Source organism: Rhinoderma darwinii, chromosome 2 (assembly GCF_050947455.1).
Source record: "Rhinoderma darwinii isolate aRhiDar2 chromosome 2, aRhiDar2.hap1, whole genome shotgun sequence".
NCBI lineage: Eukaryota > Metazoa > Chordata > Amphibia > Anura > Rhinodermatidae > Rhinoderma > Rhinoderma darwinii.
The window spans coordinates 198946838-198965954 of NC_134688.1; the positions used below are offsets into that span (position 1 = coordinate 198946838).

At 37.2% G+C, this 19117-nt stretch overlaps 1 long non-coding RNA gene across 1 annotated transcript in view; it reads right to left on the bottom strand.

Annotated features, from left to right (window-relative positions):
* Window positions 1-230: 230 nt before the first annotated feature.
* The window catches only part of LOC142742691 (uncharacterized), a 47553-nt gene continuing 28666 nt past the window's right edge, over window positions 231-19117 (bottom strand). The window contains exon 4 of the long non-coding RNA XR_012881426.1: window positions 231-3259. This is a non-coding gene — a long non-coding RNA (uncharacterized LOC142742691). The remainder of the gene's footprint in view (window positions 3260-19117) is intronic.

Sequence of the window (19117 nt, forward strand, 5' to 3'; positions counted from 1 at the left end):
TTCCCACACAGACGCCGTACACGGCAGTCAATGGGACGGGAGCCGTTCGCAGTCCCTATGGGACTTTGGCTGCCGTATTCCATGTCTGTGTGTGTCGTTAATCGACACACACAGAAATGGAACAAAAAATGGCAGCCCCGATAGGGAAGAAAAAGTGTAAAAATAAGAAACAGTAAAACACAAACACACAAATGAATATAAACGTTTTTATTAAAGCACTAACATCTTTAACATATAAAAAAATTATTTGTGATGACACTGTTCCTTTAAGAACTCTGGGGTGTAACCCATCTGGTCCCGGGGCCTTGTGTACATTTATTTTATTTAATTTAGCTTGCACCATATCTACATTCATCCAATTCAGTATATCAACTGATATATTAACAGCACTGGCAGCGGCTACATCAGCTGCTCCTTCTTCTGTTGTATATACAGAGCGGAAGAACCCATTTAGTAACTCTGCCTTCTTTTGATCCCCTGTGACCAACTCCCCATTACCATTATCTAAGGGTCCTACATGTTCAGACCTTGGCTTTTTTGCATTTATATGCTTGAAGAATTTTTTAGGATTTGTTTTACTATCCTTGGCCACCTGCTTTTCATTTTGTATTTTTGCTGATTTTATTATGTTTTTACAGATTTTATTAAGCTCTTTATATTTTACAAAGGCTACAGCTGTACCCTCAGATTTGTATTTTTTAAATGCCCTTTTTTTTGTCATGTTGTAATGACGGGGGGTGGGGAGACAGACAAGTGAGCCCTAATCTACCCACCACTCAGTTCCTGCCTACTTGCAACGACCCGCCCTAGGCGACGGGGTACAACTGGGCGACGGTCCCTACGCTCAATAAGTGCACGACAGACAAACAGACAAGGGTACACAGAGCTAGGGGGAGAAAGGGGCAGTTGCCCACGGCAACACCGTGAGCAACAAGAGAAGTAAACAAGCCGAGTCAAACCAGGAGTGTACGAGGTACCAAACGCAAAGCAGGAGAGTAGTCAGCAAGCCGGGGTCAATATGAAGCAAGGACAATAGTACAAGAAGCTGTAGCGGGCCAGGAAACCAAACGAAAAGAATCACAAGCAAAGGAGGAACAGGAAAGGCAGGTATAAATAGACAGAGGGCGGGAGCTAGCTCCGTCTGGCCAGGCTGTGATAGGTTCTCCCACTCCTAAGCCTGCCACCCTGAGTGGTGGAAGATGGAGTCAGTCTCACAGACATAGAAGCAGGTGCAGACTGATTATCTATGGGCGTTAACCCCAAAGATGTGCCTGGCAGATCCTTTACACATGTATTGCCCTTTTTACAGAAGGTGTAAACCATGTGGGGTTTAATTTTAGTCGTTTATACTTGTTACCTGTAGGAATAAATTTTGCACTATAATTACCCAAAGTAGATTTGAAAATCTCCCATTTATCATTTGTCCCATTATTTAACATTATTTCTTTCCAGTCTATATCCTGAATTGCAGCCCTCATCCTGGGGAAATTGGCCTTCTTAAAATTAAGTGTTTTTGCCCTCCCTGCCTGTGTTTGTTTTTTACAGTATAGGTAAAATATAACTATATTATGATCACTGTTACCAAGGTTTTCACGAACATTGACATTCCCAACAAGCTCTGCATTATTAGAAATGACCAGATCCAACAGAGCTTCACCTCTAGTCGAGTCTTCCACAAACTTGCCCATAAAATTTTCCTGCAACAGGTTGAGGAAATGTCTCCCCTTTGCAGTTGAAGCCGAACCATGACACCAATTAATATCCCGGTAATTAAAATCTCCCATTATCACAACAGTACCCCGCCTGTGCAGCCCGCTCCATCTGTTTATACATTTGACCTTCTATCTCTTCACACGTGGCAGAAACCTCCGCTGGGGACCATAGGCTGCGTTGCGGAATTTGGTGTCCGCAGCATACACTGGCATACGTGTAGCAGACTTGTTGCGGACTTATTGCGAAATTTCTCCATTGACTTCGATGGAGTTTAAAAATTCCACAATGAAATCCGCAGATGTTATGTGTGTTGCGTTGCATATTGGTTTTACAAACAGGATATTTCTTCATTCTGGCTGAACCTATGTGTTTCGAGGTCTATAGCCAGACTGAGATAAAATGTTTTAAAAGACAGCATGAAGTACTCTTCACCTGAATACGCAATGGCTAATCCGCATCAATTTACTGCACATTTTAGGCAAAGCCACAACAGAATATGCAACGCACATTATGTGCGGCATTGATGCGGACAGTGTCGGCAGAAATACGCCACGTCTGGCCATGCCCTAATAGTCCCCTTTCTGCACCCCCCCCTACAGTAATGGTGCCCTTCTTTATGCAGGACACAATAATGGTGCCACCTTAGTGCCCCCACTCAGTGATAGTGCCCTTTTGTGCCCTACGTATTTTCATAGTGCCCTTGTTTTGTGGCACACAGTAATATTACCCCATACAGTGATGATGCCCCCTTATTGTACCCACACCGTAAAGATGCATCCTTAGTGCACCACACAAAGTAGAGATGCCCTCTTAGTGCCTCACACGCAATAGGTATGCCACCTTAGTGCCTCCACACCGTAAAGATTCCCTCTTAGTGCACCCTTAAAAGGAATAGTGCTCCCTTAGTGCCCTAACACAGTAACACTGCTCATTTGTGCCCTCTTTGTGTGGAACACAGTAATAGTGTCCCTCACACAGTGATGATTCTCCCTAGTGACACCCTCAAATATTGATGCTCCTTTAGTGCCCTAACAAAGTAACAGTGCTCCTTTGTGCCCTCCTTGAGTGCAACACAGTAATGGTACCCCCTCACAGTAATGATGCCGCCTTAGTGTCCACACACAGTAAGAATAACCTCTTTGTGCCCCCACGCAATGTAACAATGCCCTCTTAGTGCTCCGACACAGTAATGATATCATCTTAGTGCCGATGAACCCTTAGAGACTCCCCAGACAGAAACAATGCTGCTTAAAGTAAAAAAAATTAGTACACAACTAGCCTCATTCTCACGACTAATGGAGTAGATCATTCTACAGGCCTCCTCTGGCCTTTGCTGGGCGCAGGGTGGTGCGATTACATCATTGCGCCAACCTGTGTGGAGCTGCCAATGGCAGGGGTCAAAAAGTGAATGGGAGCTGACGTCTCCCTGCCCCACCACTGTATCCAACTGTATCTGTGTCCTAGGGATCCGGGACAGTTGGCAGGTCTGGTTTCTTGTCTCAGTTTTCAGCTTTCTTGTCTATCAGCATAGTAGATATAAGAGTTTCTGCAGAATGAGATTAAAAAATTAATTCTGAGCAGTGGTCATAGGGACAAAAGTTTATTTACACAGGAGTCACCAAACCTTGTTAAATGGGTCCCCTAACAGGTCACACTCTGTAAAATCACAGATTAATATAATGGCATGCTAAATATAATATTATCATGCACAGTTCCTAAAAAAAATACAAGAGAGAGTATCTAAGTAAGATCATTGTCAGCCTTATTGCAAGTGCCTTTTACTATTCGCTCTACCCTGCAAACTTGCCAATTTTCTGACAAGCCTTGGACCTTTTGCGGTGTGAGATTTATAACTACAACTTGTTAAGGATGGAACATCAGGCCAATGACGTTGTAATCTAGAAATGATTGTAGATGTAATAAATGGGCTGCTAACTAGTATATGTAACATAGCAAATAAAGAGCTGCATGTTTACCACCACCATAAAGGGAATGTCATGTAATTAACTTTACCTTAATTAATTAGTCTGTTGAAGAGAATAAATGCAGTTCTTTTTTTAAAATATTATTGCTATATATATATTTTTTTTTTAAATGATAATATTTGTTTACTAGGTTAGACAGTTTGGCATCAAGAATGCCTAAATTTGTCGTTCCAATCAGACATCCATTTATCTATTTACGCCAGATTTTTTGTAAAAACTAATGTTAAATATTACTTCGTATTGCTATGTTAGGCACTCGAATAGTATTACTATGCAGAAAGTTTTTTCTGGTACTTCTATTTCTTTCTGTTCATATGTCATAAAATTATTGCTTTACTGGGGACATTTAAACGCCAGCAGAGCAGGTGGAGTGTACTGAGCAGTCCCAGACAATATGTCTAATTTTTGATAATAAAATTAATGGTTTCTTATTCGGTATCTTATTAAATCATATAAACCTTTTAATCAAGTGCCATCAGCAGGTCATGTTTTATTGATCTCACTGTGTGATAATTAGCCAGACAAAAACATAAACAATTAACAGAAAATAGGATAATTATGATTGTGTTTTCTTAATATGTACAGTACAATATCAATATAAATTAGAGAAATTATTGCACCTGCCACAAACTGACGTAAATTATAGAGGAAATCTATGCTGGCGCTAATTTCACTCTGTGCCGCACAGACACTCAAGGATGCGACAAATGTATTAACAAATTTGTCGCATTTTACTCCTTCAGGCTTTAAGCTAAGACAGGCATATGAAATGCCAGTCTTAGTTAAACTGCCCTATAGGGGCAGCGTATAATATTTGATCATTCTATTTTTTTCTCTTCCAATGTCACCCAAAACCATTTTGTGGAATACAAAAGGTTGGCTAAAAGTTTTTATGAGCACCTATTCATTGGTCCAATATTACTTTTTATTGTGAATATATCTAGTAAAGAATGAAGCAAACTAAAGGAACTTTAAAAAAAATTAAATAAAAATATACTATTATGTAGCATGTACTACTATGCAGAACTATGTAGCTGTGTAGTTTGACCCTGCAGTCATGTGTGACTCCCCCTCTTCCTGCTAATCTACAGACAAGAAATAAGGGGGCAGATGGTCAGGACATGGCTGCAGGATCTGACTATATAGATTGTTTATAGTCTGTAACTATGGGTACATATAGTTCAGCATTAGAGCTGTGTACACAAACAGTTGGATATTTTTATAATCAAGAAAATTGGCAAAGTTGTTTCAATTTTTCTGTTAAATTTAAGAAATAAATAAAAGGGTTTAAAGAATGTATAAAGCCTTTATTTGATCAAATAATAGTGCAGTGTGACCTATAAGTATAGTTAATGGTTTGTTACTTTATTAAATATTACATTAATTAAGCTGATTCCAAATTAAGTGAAAATTAACTTTTTTCTTTTTTTATTAGGTGAATGTAGGACAGATAAAAGATCCCAGAGGTCATTTGATTCTAAATTAACACTAAGCCGCTTTTGTAACATAAAAGTCTTCTGAGCTATGTGACTTGTTCATAAGTCTCATTATGATTTTATAATAATTTTTTTATGCAATTATTAATTGGCCGAGATTCTACATTTGAAAGATAGTTGACAAAAGATGGCAAAGCATATTATACAATTTGACATATTAATGGTTTAAATATTCATGAATAAGCGACAAAGCATTCATTTTTTTTTCAATTTTAAAATACTGTAATTCATGCAAAAATATATAGTATTTGTTTTAGAATATCCAAAATGATTTTGCTTGTCTGTTCATATATCTGTATGATGAATGCTTTTTGATGGCACACAATACTGTACAAAGGGTGCACTAAAATGTTCTGCAGTAGAAAAGCTTTGCTTTATGCCAATTCGTACAGCCTATTACTATATACTGGAGCTGATACATATTCCACATCTGTGCCCATTTATTTTCTACCACTGAAGCTTCATGACATTCACTATTACATATTTACAATATTAGAGTCAGTTTGGGCCTTGAATTATATAGTATGCAAGTCTACTGAATATCCTTTAGCATGACGTGACCTTACACAGCTCACGTAGAAACCATCAAGGTCATGTTGAGATGAGGAAATTAATGGACTCTCAATATTTCTGTGAAGTAGCAACAGCAAACTCATAAAGCACAGATTATTGTAAAAGCTCTTTCAAGAGATTGGCGAATTAGCACTGGCAGACAGGAGCACATATTTAAAAAGAAATCTCTCATCCATTGTTAAACTTAAAGGCAACTTGTCACATTAAACATGCAGACCAATCTGTGGGCATCATGTTACAGAGCAGGAGAAGCTGAGAAGATTGATATATAGTTGTGTGGGAAAAGGTTAAGTATAACTTGTAATTTAACTTGTAACTTCTGGGCTGATGAGTCTAGTGGGTGGTCTTACTCAATAATTGACAGCCTTCCGTTCCTAAGTCTGCATAGAGACATAACTATCAATCACTGTGTAGGACCGCCCACTGGACTCATAAACTAAGAGTGAGCAAGGGTTTAAATAAATAAAAATACAAGCTGTATTAAATATTTTCACAAAAAAAACAATATATCATCTGCTCAGCTGCTCTATAACCTGCTGCCCGCAAATAGAGCAGCATATTTAATGTGACAAGTTCCCTATAAGAATTTAAAGGAGCTCTAATGTAAATGAATTGGTTAATAAAAGTGAAACAATTGCTAATATCATTAACACATATGGAAGTGAATGTTTCTGGAAGTACTCAGAACTGGAGATACATGATAGGAATGTGTGCAAAGTGAATCATATTTACATGTTGGTAAGACCTAGAATATGAATCATTAGGTTCTCATTCTAGATTTCCCTCTTACACCACCATAAGAGTATGTTGTCTGCTAAACTTAAAGGACATGTACTTTTGCAATTATTTTATTGTTCTGATGCGTCGAAAATAAAAATGAAGCAACTTTTCAAATGGTCGTAATCATATTTCTACCGATTTTGCGTATTCAGCTCCTATGCAGACTTATGCGTCGCCAAGTTTACACCCTACAAACAAACCATGTGTATTCCGATTGTGCAATTATGTGTTACTCCACTCCCTCTGCCTACTCTTTTTGATAACATTAAGACAGTAGAATATGGAGCATACGAAAGAAAGAAAGTAAATGACTGTACTGTAAGATCAGACTACACACAGGGTTTCTTAGTATTCTATCACCATGGAGACACATAGGTCTGAATAGGAGCTGTGGACACAAATTTGTAGAATTTTTCAAATTGTGTTTTTAGAGTTAGATATTGAGTTGTAATTTTATTACTTTATAAAATCCAAGGTAAGTTCGGGATTTAGTTTCAATCTTTTGTTAACTTTTCTACAGTCATGGACAAAATGTATCAAAGTTCTGTCATGTTTTTCATAAGCTCCACAGAATATTATATGCAATACTCTTTAACGATTTCTCTTTCCACTATTCCTAGAAAATCAAAACTGCAATCTAGTGTATATATGGGTATTTAAAAATTTTTTTTAACAAGGATTTAAAATTGTATCTTTATTAATTATAAATCACATAGATAGATAGATAGATAGATAGATAGATAGATAGATAGATAGATAGATAGATAGATAGATAGATAGATAGATAGATAGATAGATAGATAGATAGATGATAGATAGATAGATAGATAGATAGATAGATAGATAGATAGATAGATAGATAGATAGATAGATAGATAGATAGATAGATAGATAGATAGATAGATAGATAGATAGAATCCTTTAGAAAGGCTCTAGGATTTTGAGCTGAAACGTTGCATTTGGGCTAATAAAGCTCTTTCTTTTCTAAACACCAACTACTGGATGTGCTGCCTTTTTTGTGTTTCTTTGATAGATAGATAGATAGATAGATAGATAGATAGATAGATAGATAGATAGATAGATAGATAGATAGATAGATAGATAGATAGATAGATAGATAGATAGATAGATAGATAGATAGATACTAGATAATTAGTGCTATCATCAAGGTCGTAACTAGGAAAGACTGGGCCCCATAGCAAACTCTTGACCGCCCCCCCCCAGGGTGCCACAAGCAGCCCCCCTTATAAATAGTGCCCCCTGTAGAATGTGCCATACAGCCCCCCTGTAGACAGTGCTATATAGCCCCACCTATAGACAGTGTAACACCCCATTTGTAGATAGCGCCCCCACCTCCCCCTTGTAGATAGTGCCATACAGCCCCCCTGTAGATATCGCCATAAAGCCCCCACTGTATATAGCGCTGTACTGCTCCCACTGTATATAGTGCCACACAGCCCCAGTCCCTTGTATACAGTTCTCACAGTAGAAATATCCCTGGAAAACACAAGCCATGAATAAGGACGCAGAAAGCGTCTGAAACGCGTAGGCTACTTAATTTCATTGAAACTTTTCTGCACTCCAGGATATCTCTTCATCCTTTGATCCCGTTTTAAAATGACTTAATAAATCTTGGAAATAGCTTCCTTTTAATCCACAACAGCGCTGGATCCAATCCTTCCTCTCTACTGCAATTACCTGATCGTGTGCCGACACAAGGACCCGTGCGCGGTGACTAATACAAGTCTATACATAAGGTGAGCTGGAGGCTTCCTCCCTTTCTTTCTAGGGATATTGCACCCTGAAAATGCCTGCAACTTGCCTGAGTTTAACACTTTCTTATCCACATTGTAGTAGTTCAAGTGGTTTTACATGAAGGCAGATTGCGTATCTAGCGCTGTGTGGCTGCATTTCATTACTATATTATCTGAAGTTGCACAATGTTTTATGCTGAGGAATACATAAACATGTTTTATATCATTGTTTTATTGTGCGCTTGCATTGACATTTTTATTTTTACTATTTATGGAAGGGAGTGAGATTTGTTTATGAGGGTCATCAGACATAAAGAATCTAAGCCCATATGCAATATGGCTTTAAAAAATCTCTCTAGGGGATAGAATATCCCAGAAAGTCACCCATGTCAGGGATAAAGTATGTGTCTGAAAGAGCACTAGATTACTTCTGGGTATTCAAAGACACAGAGGTTGTAAGTTTCCAGGTTTGTTAAATGAGGTTAGAATTAAAATCATATTTTGTTATTTGTCTATGCTTCCTCCTTTCCACTCTGGTGTCTTGGACATGTTACAGTAGTTTGCAGGTCAGTACACTCATCTCATACAAAATAACTGTTACTGTCAGTTTTCTAGATGACAAATTCCTGAGAAGGTGAAGAAATGGACTACGGAGTGTGTGTTTTCAACGTGGGTTTGTAGCTTGTCAATCTCTATCCTGTATACTACTGACTTACGAATAATTTTGCTACTAAAAATAATATGCACTATGTATGTATAGAGGTACGTAACCTACAAGCTGTAATGGAAATCTATATTGTAAATAATAAATTAGCAATAAAGTATACTGCAAGCAAATTGAGCAATAGCAACTCCAAAAAACAGTATCACAATGCACGAAGTATTACATAGTTATAGCTGCTACACGTTCAGCATGGGTGTAGCTATAGGGGATGGAGAGATAGCAGTTGTGCCGTGCTTTATTATAATGTTTGTCTCTTACATTTGTTCTATACCTTCAAAACACTAACAAAGATCTATAAACATATAAAGATATAGTAAAATAAATATATTGGACATTATCCGTCCTGCACCCTTTTTAATTATTTTCTTACCTCCATGTTTCCTTATTCTTTGTTACGTGCAATAATAGACACAATATAAGATACGTTGTTAGTTGACAGGTTAAATATGTAAAACATAGATGAAAATATTCCTATGTCAGATTATTGTATGGAGCTGCAGTATCTGAAGAGAAATCTACATCAGATTATTGAAATAAATTTTTATTAACATTTCTATCATTGTATGACTAGAAAAGAAGAACCATCTGTGAATTTCTCAAGCCACTAAAGAAGCATGGTGTCCATTCTGAAATGTGCCTGGTCGATCCGACATCTATTTTGTATCATGGGATTAAACAATCTGGCATCCCACATGATTGGCAGATCCCGGAAGTTTTGAAGGGCCGCCACTAATTAAGTGCTGGAGCAGAGGGAGTCAACCAATGACATAACAGGAGATCACTTCAATATCTACCTTATCCAGTCTCATAGCATTATTAAATCTATGGAAAATTGCCTTGCTTGGAAGCTATTAATACATACCATAAGGGGTTATCTACTATACTTACATTTAAGTAGATAGACACTACATACCATAGCTGTACTGACACATTCTTTTAATAAAAACGCTTTATTACACAATCCTGCACCAAAGATTTTAGCGACTATATACACTATATATAGTACCTGCACTGACACACTGAAAGACTGTTTTACCATTATACAGTTAGGTCCAGAGTTATTTGGACAGTGACACAAGTTTTGGCATTTTAGCTGTTTACCAAAACATATTGAATATATAGTTGTATAATCAATATGGGCTTAAAGTACAGACTCTCAGCTTTAATTTGAGGATACATCCTAATTGGAGGAAGGGTTTAGGAATTACAGCTCCTTAATATGTAGCTTTATCTTTTTCAAGGAGCAAAGGTAATTAGACAATTATCTCAAAAGCTATTTAATGGGCTGCATGGGCTATTCCCTCAGTAATCCATCATCAATTAAGCAGGTAAAAGGTCTGGAGTTGATTCCAGGTGTGGCATTTGCATTTGGAATCTGTTGCTGTGAACCCACAACATGAGGTCAAAGGAGCTCTCAATGCAAGAGAAACAGACCATCGTTGGGCTGTAAAAACTGAAGAAATCCATCAGAGAGATAGCACAAATGTTAGGAGTGGCCAAATCAGCAGTTTGGTACATTCTTGAAAAAAAAGAGCGTACTGGTGATATCGTGAACTCCAAAAGGCCTGGACGTCCATGGAAGACAAAAGTGGTGGATGATCGCAGAATCCTTCCATGGTGAAGAAAAACCCCTTCACAACATCTACCCAAGTGAAGAACACACTCCTGGAAGTAGGTGTATCAGTATCTAAGTCTACCATAAAGAGAAGACTACATGAGAGCAAATACAGAGGGTTCACCACAAGGTGCAAACCATTAATCAGCCTCAAAATAGAAAGACCAGATTAGACTTTGCCAAATAAACATGTAAAGAAGGCAGCACTGTTTTGGAACAGCATTCTTTGGACAAATGGAACTAAGATCAACCTGTACCGGAATGATGGGAGGAAGAAAGTATGGAGGAGGCTTGAAACGGCTCATGATCCAAAGCACACCACATCCTCTGTAAAACATGGTGGAGGCATTGTGATGGCATTGGCATGCATGTCTGCCAAAGGCACTGGGTCACAAGTGTTTATTGATGATGTGACTGAAGACAGAAGCAGCCGGATTAATTCTGAAGTGGTTGATTGACGTCGCTTCACAGTACAGATGGACAATGACCCAAAACATTCTGCGAAAGCAACCCAGGAGTTTTTTAAGGCAAAGAAGTGGAATATTCTGACATGGCCATGTCAATCACCAGATCTCAACCCGATCGAGCTGCATTTCACTTGCTTAAGACAAAATGTAAGGCAGAACAACCCACAAACAAGCAACAACTGAAGACAGCTGCAGTAAAGGCCTGGCAAATCATCACAAAGGAGGAAACCCAGCGTTTGGTGATGTCCAAGGGTTCCAGACTTCAGGCAGTCATTGTCTGCAAAGGATTCTCTACAAAGTATTTAAAAAAAACAACATTTTATTTATGGTAATGTTAATTTGTCCAATTACTTTTGAGCCCCTGAAATGGGGAGGCTGTGTAGAAAAATGGTTGCAATTCCTAAACATTTCACATGATATTTTTGTTCACTCCATTGAATTAAACCTGAAAGTCTACACTTCAATTGCATCTCAGTTGTTTCATTACAAATCCAATGTGGTGGCATGCAGAGTCCAAATCATGAAGACTGTGTCACTGTCCAAATAATTCTGGACCGAACTGTATACAGAACAGTTGGTATGTAGATGGTTCTGTGGATGCAATGAATTACCGACCCTTATATAAATTACTCCAAAAACATTCTGTGAGGCCCCTTTCTTTTTGAGAAGGGAGACTAGCCCAGATAAAAACCGGCTACTAGTGAAAGATGAAAATTATACAGCTACAAAATATTAAAACATGAATCTATTAAAAAATAGTAAGTGTGAAAATACCAGTATCAGCTAGTGTATAAATAATAGGACCAAACCAGAAATTAAATAATGTCACCATAACCAAATAACAGCGCTATATATGCCCAAATAATAATGCCATGCAGTACCCTAATAATACGGACATACATTGCCTGAATAGCAGTACTCCCACTGTGCCCACACAAAAGTGCTCAGGCCTCAGGTTTCCAAGCCAAGCATCAGAAACTTGTAGGTACAGAGAAATATCTTTAGGGTATTGGTGAAGGTTCCAAAGTGGTAAAAGACCCAAGTTATTTGCCTATTTTACAACCCTTTCCTTTTGCCTTTCAGCCTTTTTATAGTCTATAGTCAATTAGAAAATGTCATAAACTGATCCGTTTAATTTAAATTATATTGTATTTGATGATAAATAGCTCTTTTTCCATCATTTTGCACTTGTTCCATCACAATTTTTTACTTAATAATTAAAGGAAATTGCTTTCATTTTTCATCGCTTTTTTGTCTCTTAACTGTAAACTATAAACCAAAAAAAAATATGACCCCCAACCCAAAACTGACATTTAGTCTGATGCTATTAAGACTATAATAGATTATCTAAGGGTATATAGGGGGCTGTAATTATAATGCCAGTTCATGTACAATCAATGCCGAAAGTGGAAATATCATTAAAAGATATGTAGGATTATAGAAAAAAATATATAATTATTAAAATAAGTTTTCTATAAAAAATAAGAAAAAAAACCTGTCATCTTACAGCAATATAATAATATATGCACAGAGGAGCACAATAGAGTTATTGTATTTCAGATATTCCATGTTGAAAAGAAATTAAAGTTTAAAGTGTCTTAAATAGAAGAGAAATAGTTGACATTAGATACAATTTAATTCTCTGCAAGTTTAATGCCACCATACTATTTGGCAATATCTTACTTAACAGAAGCATTATGATTATTACTTACTGTGAGAAATGCTATAAGCACAGATTACAGTAAATTTCTGTCACTTGGATCGGTTTACATGCATACTGAAATGTACAATAATTCTAGTAAATTACTTGGAAATGCTGCTTTATATAAATACAGAGAAGTGAGTCACAGTTACTGATATTGAACATTTGCACGTTCCCCTAGTCTCAAAGCTGTAGTGATACGTGAATTAAGTAATGTATTAAGTAGGTGGAACGTCACTCCATGCTGTGCATTCTATATATACAAATTACAATATAAATTTGTGGGTCGTACATGGGTTTATATTAAATACAATCTATAAAGGATTCCTATGGAAAATATTATATTTGTTAAACAAGAAACAAAAGTACAACCAGGGAGGGATTTTGAAATAAAATGTGACCATTCAGATTGAATTAGAAGAAAAAATAAATAAATAACTCAGCCATAGTTGTGTGTACAAAAGCAGAAAATTACACAACTGAACAGCGACTGTTTAAATACATGGTCAGTAATCAACAAATCAATTAACAACAAAAAAAATGCATTTTTTTCATTATTTTCCTTTGAGAACATTTTTTTATAATTTGTCTTTAGTTTTCTGGAAAAAAAATGTTGTTTATTTTTTAAGATATTTGGCAAAAAATGAAGACTACGAAAATCTTTCACTGCCTGTAGGCATTAGATTATTTGTCAGTTGATCTAATTTACTTTAGCGTGGTCTACTGATAATATAATGTATATGGAGAAAAGCAAACCAAAAATCGATGGGTGCCATAGGGGAAAAATGGAACAAATTGATTTTACCTGTCAGCTACTGAAAGATATGTAATGCCAGGAGTGTGTATTCTGCTCTATTTATGGAGCCTTGGTGGACAGCTATCTAATGTCTATGGCTGCTTTAAGCAGTTTGTCCTTATAGAAGTCCAACCAGAAGAAAAGGGCCCCTTGGTGTATATTATAAATGTAAAAGCTGCTTAGGGATCCCCCTTGTGCCGCCAAAACAGCCCTGACTCATCAGCTATGAGTAAGAACAGACAGGTTCGAAGCGCATAAGCGTTCTTTAACCGGGATTTAATTTATTTGTCTTAAAATCTGTTACCATTAAAGCAACATTGAATTCGAATTGCATCGTGTGCCAGACTACTCTCTGCTATTTTTGGATTCCTGTCTACCCCGACATAGATTCTCTGTTCGAAAGCACCGATCTTCAAACAGACGTTGTATTCAAATCTACAAATGTGGTGAGTGGACCAATTATTTTCCCTTTTTTATATAATCTCTCAAATGTCAAAAAGTTTTTATTCTCTATAAAGCATCACAAAACCTTAGTTCTGGATATAGGTTGTTGTACCAGCTTCGACATGTCAGAAGATCAGTTTTGGCTGCCTTTCCGCTTTTAATGTGACCCAATTCTGACTATATAATTTAGGAATTCTGATCATGTTTCATAAACACTTAAAAAAAAAAAAAAGAACAATTGCTGCTGATTTTTCACTTTATGAACAACAGTTGTGGAGCTGCTCCCTAGCGGTGCTAAGCTTTAAATGCCATTACAAACAGATGAATATAAAGAAGGTAAAAGCATTAAAGTGAATCGAAGAAAATGATAAACTTAAAATGCTATAGTAGCTTTGAGCAAAAAAGTAGAAATGTTTTTGTAAATCACAAACATAATAAAAACATTATGTGCTTTTTAATGATTTTATTCTGTGATCTAAATAAACATTCCCACTTCCTAGCTGTAAGCCCTCATGCTTTGCTAATTTTATGGCTTAATCGGATTTGATTGAACACTTCTGTCTCTATTATAAGCTATTACTTTTCATTAGGAAGGAATTTCGAAATACACAGTATTTACTAAATGTTTTGAATATTATTTAATCTATAGAAGCAGAGAGGTCACATAACATTAATTATCTACAAGAAGAGCCCTAAAAATGTGAAGGTTTACACTATCCAGGGAAATGTATTAAACCTCATGCATCAAAACTGTTCTAAGTCACTTTTCACATTACATGTGAGGGATCTGTTCTCCCGTACGTCTTTTTAGATCATACAGAGAAATGGACCTCAGTACAGGAAGATTAGAAAAATATCCTAATATTTTCTTAGGCAATGCTTCCCCTCTTGTTCCCATATTGAATCCTTTTTGTTGTAAAATTACATACGGGAGAACAAATATCCCGAACGTGATGAACAAGGGGCCAAAACAATGTCAGTGTTTGCCATAACAGGCAATCAGATGTCAACCCTCATTTTTCAAGAGTGGCTCTAAACATGGAAGAAGTCATCTAATTAACCCCTTGCTGACAATTTACGTAGGGTTATGTCATAGCTGACAAGGGGAAGAATGAAACGGACTCAAGGTAGAGCCCGCTCCATACTCAGTGGACGTTGGTTGTACGTTAAGGCCGACACTTCACTGCAATGGTTGGGATCGGAGATAACTCTGATCCTGCTCGTTTAATCACTAAAGCACCATAAACACGGGCCGCGATTGCGGGCACTGTCAGCCGCCGACGGCCGTGTACAGACACCCGCATTTTTGGCCCATGCTCCAATACAAAGTATGGGAACACAGCCCATAAAAAGCAAAAGATAGGACATGTCCTATCTTTTGCGGTACACTTCTATGGCCCGGACACCTTCCCATAAATAAACGGGAAGGTGTCCGTAGACAATAGAAGTAAATGGGTCCGTAATTGGACAATTTTTACGGTCGTATGCATGGGGCCTTAGATACCACAGTCAATAGCAACCGCGGCATCTAAGCTGTTAGACAGAGGGGGGCAGCCCCGTCCGACAACCCATCACCCCCCCCAATGCCACTCTATAGTTGTCATGGCAGCCTGGGGACCTACTGAAGGCCCCCAATTCTGCCATCTCACTGCTCCTATTAAGCTAAATTTTTGAAACACAACATAATGCAATACATAAGTATTGCAGTATAGTGTGCACACGATCCAACAATCACTAGTTCAAGTCATCTAGGGCGCCTTTTAAAAAAAATTCAAAAACAGTTGAATAAGTTTTCTTTCAAATACAAAAAAAAATATTAAACGTTAAATTAAAATTTGTATTGCCCTAATGGTATTAACCCACAGAATAAAGTTAACAGATCGTTTTTACCACATGTTTTTTGCAGGACGAGTTGTAGTTTTTAATGGCACCATTTATTGTACCATATAATGTGCTGGGAAACTGGAAAAAAAAATATTTGTGGGGTGTTATGGGAAAAAAACAGTAATTCTGCCACAGTTTTTTTTTTAATTTTGTTTTTATGGCATTCACTTCATACTGCTATATCGAAGTCATGACTTTTGGAATGTTGGGAAGAAAAAACGAAAACGAAAAACAAAAAAATTGCTGCGGCGGCAAGGGGTTAATTGCTATGGGCAATGGGCACATTTTTTACTTCATAGTATCCATATGTGTATGTACTATATTGGAAAAAAAGGTGAACTGACCAAAAATATTAACTCTTTATTTAAAATTTTAGATGGAAATGCTCTTGATATTATGTATGATTATTAAATTTGAATACATTAAAAAAATATATGGTTTCAAATGTTTTATTTTTTATTTTTAATCTTGATACTTAATCCATTCAGTTCCTGAACTAAAGGTGTAAAACAACTTTGGTCCATTAATGTCCTTTGTTTAGAAATTGAATCTATCTGGTTGGCATCTTTCTTGGCAGTTGTGGTGAGTTGCAAATTGTTTTTAATGGCACAATGGCTAGAACACCTTCCTTGCCAACCTGGGGCGTTGGCTTCCATTCTGACCAGGGCACCATCTGCATGAAATTTGTTCTTCCAGTTTTTCTATGTAAAACCAAAAACTTGCTGCCTTTTAATATGTGTATGTATATACAGCTCTCTGATTACTATGTTAAATGGAGCTCCATATTTTTCATTACCTCAGTCTCACTTCATATTTAGATTTTTTTGCCGTGGGGAAGCATTACTGCTCAGTGGAAAGTGTATAGTGGTCGCTTAACTCACAATGGCGGCATGTGACCATATTTTAGACGGTACCGATCTGTGGCGCATGCGATTGGCTAGAAGATCCAATCACTCAGCATGCACATGTCAATGATAAAATGCTTCTGAATCAATGCATCATCACATTGGGGGCAAGTATAGTCAGTCAGTGAGTGCTGGATTACTGAAGGGCATGTGCTAATTGGCTGTCTAGTGGCACGGCTCTTTTATAAGTACTATACTGCCCCCTACCTGTGTTAGAATGAGCTGTGCCTTTGGACACCAGGTCCACATTATTTTTCTGGTACACTGAATGTTCTGTACAGGACCCTGAAGAAGCTCCTGTACTCAACATAGAAAGTGATTTACAGCGTTAAAGAGGCTCTGTCACCAGATTTTGCAACCCCTATCTGCTATTGCAGCAGATAGGCGCTGCAATGTAGATTACAGTAACGTTTTTATTTTTTTAAAACGAGCATTTTTGGCCAAGTTATGACCATTTTTGTATTTATGCAAATGAGGCTTGCAAAAGTACAACTGGGCGTGTTTACAGTAAAGGTACAACTGGGCGTGTATTATGTGTGTACATCGGGGCGTTTTTACTTCTTTTACTAGCTGGGCGTTAGGAATGGGAGTGTATGATGCTGACGAATCAGCATCATCCACTTCTGTTCGTTAACACCCAGCTTCTGGCAGTGCAGACACACAGCGTGTTCTCGAGAGATCACGCTGTGACGTCACTCACTTCCTGCCCCAGGTCCTGCATCGTGTCGGCCACATCGGCACCAGAGGCTACAGTTGATTCTGCAGCAGCATCAGCGTTTGCAGGTAAGTAGCTACATCGACTTACCTGCAAACGCCGATGCTGCTGCAGAATCAAATGTAGCCTCTGGTGCCGATGTGTCCTCGCTCGTCCGACACGATGCAGGACCTGGGGCAGGAAGTGAATGACGACACAGCGTGATCTCTCAAGAACACGCTGTGTCTGCACTGCCAGAAGCTGGGCGTTCTGAAGAGAAGTGGATGATACTTCTCGTCAGAACGCCCAGCTAGTAATAGAACTAAACACGCCCAGATGTAACACATAATACACGCCCAGTTGGACTTTTACTTTAAACATGCCCAGTTGGACTTTAGCAAGCCTCATTTGCATAAATACAAAAATGGTCATAACTTGGCCAAAAATGCTCGTTTTTTAAAAATAAAAACGTTACTCTTATCTACATTGCAGCGCCGATCTGCTGCAATAGCAGATAGGGGTTGCAAAATCTGGTGACAGAGCCTCTTTAAGTATCTCTTTCTGACTTTTATATGTAAAGACTTGCTTTGTCTGTATTATTAATGTGCTAATTCTTCTTGACATTTGACATTTTAGAGGCTGCGTAACCAATTACCAATTTTCCATAGAGTTTTGGTGAATAATTTTAACTTACATTGGTTACCCCAGATTGAATTAATATTGTAACTTAAAGGCTATGTACAACTTTAGAGACATTTTTTTATTATTATTATTATTATTATTATTATTATTATTATTATTGAAATGCATTTATTTTGTGATAAAATTTCTGTTGTAATTGACTTTTATTTAAAAAAATACCAGTTTCACTTTTGCAGCTTCACAGGACATAGAAGCTGCAGAGAGCCGCTATGAGTCTAACCTGACAGTGGCTCCTGTGTACTCCTGAGCAATTTTTTAAGCTCAGTTCTGATCAAGTCAAAATGGATCCACTTATAAAATTTCTCCTGAGCACACAGGAGCAACTGTCAGCCAAGCCGTCAGTGCAGTTCACTGACGGATTTGAATCAGAACGACTTTCTGCAGCTTCTATGTACTGTTATACATAGAAGCAGCAGAAGTGAAACTGTAAACATTTTTTTTTAATTAGAAGTTAATTAAAAAAAGTGATTTAATCACTGAATAAATGCATTTAAGAAATAAAAAAGAAAGGACCCGAAAGATTTACATACACTTGATGGGACCACAATAATTTATTTGTGTGGGTGACTTTTTTTATACCTTGACTTGTATCCATATTTAGATTCACTATATGATTCATTATATGTGTCAGCATATGTTTCTTTTTTCTATACATGTTTATATACATAGCTCTAAATTCTTTTAGTATAAGATTTTTTATCAAAATGGAATAATATAAAACCAGTGGTGTGTGTGTGTATATATATATATATATATATATATATATATATATATATAAGCCTTATACATAAAAAAAACGTAACACACAACCCTGAAAATTTTGTCTTTTATTTGTGTGATGTTAATTAATTTTGTGTCAAAGAAGACACATTTGCAAATGCAT